This window comes from Cryptomeria japonica, chromosome 1, assembly GCF_030272615.1.
Source record: "Cryptomeria japonica chromosome 1, Sugi_1.0, whole genome shotgun sequence".
NCBI lineage: Eukaryota > Viridiplantae > Streptophyta > Pinopsida > Cupressales > Cupressaceae > Cryptomeria > Cryptomeria japonica.
The window spans coordinates 304,826,251-304,830,348 of NC_081405.1; the positions used below are offsets into that span (position 1 = coordinate 304,826,251).

The 4,098-nt window shown below is 29.1% G+C and overlaps 1 non-coding gene across 1 annotated transcript; it reads right to left on the minus strand.

Moving 5' to 3' along the window:
- Positions 1-3,461: 3,461 nt before the first annotated feature.
- On the minus strand, positions 3,462-3,533 carry TRNAH-GUG (transfer RNA histidin (anticodon GUG)). Its single transcript has one exon. It is a non-coding gene; the product is annotated as a tRNA-His (tRNA).
- Between the last annotated feature and the right edge of the window lie 565 nt (positions 3,534-4,098).

Below are 4,098 nucleotides of genomic sequence, written 5' to 3' on the forward strand. Positions count from 1 at the left end.
TTTCGTATATTTGTAATTGCTCACAGAATAATGTATCCGTGGTGACACATTCACAAAGAAACTGAGCTTCTGTCCTTTCGCAGGAGATAGTGATGTGAAAGGACAACTTGCATTCAGCAGGGCATTTTACCCCTATCGTCGCCTTAACGTACTATCATAATAATTGAGCGAGATGTGTCGCATTTTATTGTTTTTTTACAGAGACCATCATTACCAATGCAATTGGATGATTTTCCTTTCCTCGCTTGTGATTTACCTAACATGAGTTTGAACGAGTCTTTCTTTACTTTTGAATGAGGTATTTGATCCATTAATTTCTTTAAACAAATTAATAATAATAAGCACGCAACGAACTGGAAACTTTGAAATGACAACAGTTCAGCAGTTGGAACTTTCAGTTTGACATTATCTATTGAGATTATATAGCGAAACACGATCAAAGTATGTGTTATGAGTCTCCTTAAATTATTATTTTTCATGACAATGAAGTGATGTTCGTTCACCTAAGTACTATAGGAATATGATAATATTTTAATTTTAGTTATTATCATGGCTTTAGTGGGAGCTGAATATTTGTAACTATATTTTATGATTTGTGTAATATAATTATTAATGTTAGATATATTATATGTTTGAAATTTAATTGTAGTTTTAATATATAATATATTTATTATTATTATTATTATTATATATTATGTTTTATCTAAAATTTATTTTTAAATAAAAACATATTATAATAGATTAAATATTTACTGAAATATATTTTAAATATTTATTTATATTTATTACTTAATATGGTTAGATGTGAGTCATTTAATATAATTATGAGATTTTGTCATTTTCTTATTTGTTATTTTTTCAATTTAGTGTTTTAGTTGTTTGTTTGTTTTTTTTGTTTTTTTTTCATTGTGATAATTGATTTTCTCATTTTTCTTTTTTTTTTGCTTTATTGGAGATTATTTTTATTATGCTTTGGTTAAGTTTCATAATATCTATATGTGTAGAATACGACATACACTTTTTTTGAATGGTGTACAATACAAACCAATGAATGGCCCTTGTGTCTCCATCCAATGGAAAAAATCTCACTCTTAGTTCTAATTCGACAACTACAAATGAGACACTATCCATGATCAAGTAAATGAAGTACGTAAGGAAACCCATTGATAATATTATGGGTTGCTTTTATAATATTTATTATTTTCCAATCATTTATTTTAATAATTATTATGTATATTTAAGTTAAATTAAAGCAATCATAAAATTATGAATTTATTTTTTATCTTTTTAATATGTTTCGTTTTAATTTAGATTTAAGTTTTATTTTTTTTAATTATTTGTCCTTTTTATGAAATTACCAATAATAATTACAAGTACTAAGAAATATATAAGTTGAATTAAATAAATCATAAAATTAGGAATTGATTTTTTATCATTTTAATAGGTTTTGACTTTAATTTATATTTAAGTTTGAAACTCATTTTAATTATTTATATCTTTTTATGGAATTGCAAATAATAATTAAAAGTGATTAGGATTAATATCATCTATAACCGTTTGTCTCATTATCTCTATTCTATCTTATTCACTCATCTCTCCCACTCTTTTTTCTCTATCTCTCTACTTCTATCTCCCCTCTAACTCCCTCTTTCTCCTTCCCTCATTATCTCTCTCTATCTAGACCTCTCTTTGCCCTCTTCGTATCTTTTTTGTACGTCTATTTCTCTATCTCTCTCCCTATCTCTTTCCCTATCCCTCTATCTATATCTCTCCCTCTTTCCTTGTCCCTCTCCCCCTTTTCTTATCTCTCTTCCTCTCTCTTCCCCCTCTTCTCTTTCTTCCTCCTATACTTATCTCTCCCTTTCTCTCCCTCCTTCTCTCTATCTTTTCTCATCCCTCCCTCCCTCCCTTCTTATCCCCCTACTGATATTTCTATGTGTACATCTCTCTCCCTTTCTCTTTTTCTCTCTCCCACTCTATCTCCCCTTATCTCTCTCCCTCTTTCCATCTCTTTTTGTCTATCTCTCTATCTTTATCTTTCTTCCCCTTGCTATATCTTCTTATATCTATCTCTCTTTCACTCTATCTTACCATCTATATTTCTCTCTATATCTCTATCTTCCTCAATATCTCTTTATCTCCCTATCTGTCTCTATCTTTATCACCCCCTCTACCTCTTTCTCTCTAGATATCTATTTGTTTCCCTCTTCCTCTCTTACCCCATCTTCATCGCTAACTCTATCTTCCTCTCTTCCTAATGTAGAGGTTTTATTTCAATCATGTTTGTATCCCTATAAGTGGATGCATAGGATTTATAGCTATCGCTTTTCATTGAGACATGTGTTGTACAATCAACATCATTTTCTATATGTCCTACCAATTAACCTTGTTTTTTTGTTTTTTTTGTATTGAATCAAACAATTCACTTCATGTATTGCACAATATATGCAAGAAATAGACCCAAAAAAATATTCCTAATTGAACATTTCGGCATACCCATTGCACACCAAGGTGCAATTGCTAGTTTTTATTCATCTCGTTGAGATGTAAAGCAAGCTTTACATTTATAGTAGGAGGTGGGCCCAATGTCTGAAGTGGGACACCCAAACAAATCGCATGGCGAGGTAAGCGGTAGCACGCATTTTGTAGCGAAAAACTAAATGTTGGTAACGTCGTCTGCAAATTTTATGCACCGACCGACTACCAGAAAACAATAGCAAATGGTGTGACGGAATATTGTTTTAGGTGTGAGACAACTTTTCCGAAAAAAAAGTAGTGTGGCAAGTCCATTTATAACAAAAGCCTATCGGCTAATTAGTATAGGGATGGACAATTCACAAATAATAATAAAAATATAACTTTCTAATATATTACACATCATATTACTATATAGACTCCAAATCCTACAAATAATTTTAAAAAAACTATACAATTATAAATATTACAAATTTTAATATTGATTAATAATTTTTTTGTATACACCAAAATATATCAGCCACTAATTATCTATTAGATAATTTAAAACAATTTAAATTACTACCTTTAAACATATAAACATTTTAATGATTGGTGCTTATATATGTCATAAAATAAAATAAATTGAATGTTTTTCAAACTTATTTTATAATATGAAAAATAAAAAAAATAAAATACATATCTACATTTATAAAAAGTCAAATCTGATTTTGAAAAACTTAAAAAGTGATTATTAGACATTTTAATGATTGGTATTTATATTTGCCTATAAATAGAATAAAATTTACTCTTTCTTCAAAAATAATTACTAACTTTAACATATATAGGCATTTTAATGATTGATATTTATATCTGTCTATAAATATATAATGTTTCCCACGTGAATTTTATAATACCAAGAAATAAAAAGGAAAATACATATTTACTTTTGTAAAAGTCTAATTTTGGAAATCTTGAAAAAGGGAAAACTAATAGTGAAAAGCCATTGTGGCTGCTGGGATTCGAGCCCAGGTCTCCACGGCCACAACGTGGAATTCTCACCACTAAACTACAGCCACAAGATACAATTGCATCTTCTACATATTTTTTAAGTTCATTTAAATTTAGTAGTTTAAAAACAACAAATTGTTTAATGTCGACAACAGTATTCGAACCCTCGCAGTCAAAAATAACATGATTTCAAATCATGTCCGAGTGCCGATACACCATGCTCCATTAGACTTAATTATTTTACTCTTAAAATATATTTTAAAAATAATTTCCTTGAAATAATTGGGTTCACATTACCAAGATGGAATCAAGAAGGTTTTAATCAGGAACGAGGGAACGTTTTCTTTGTTTACTTTTTCCCGCTTTTTTAGTGCGTGAGTATTTTGTCAGCTCGTTAATCCAAATGCACGCATGTTGCCTACTTAGATTGATTAAGAAATTTAGTCAATATACTTGCTAACAATGCTTCAAAATGTTTTTTTTAGGCTTTCTTGACTTGGCATTGACAAGGGATGAAACTTGTGATTTAAATATTGACTTGCTAGATTATTATTTCTATGGATTTAGTGTTAATACAAATATTTTTCACTGTGTGTGTTTATTACTGTATTGGTCATTTAGTGTATAGTTGAG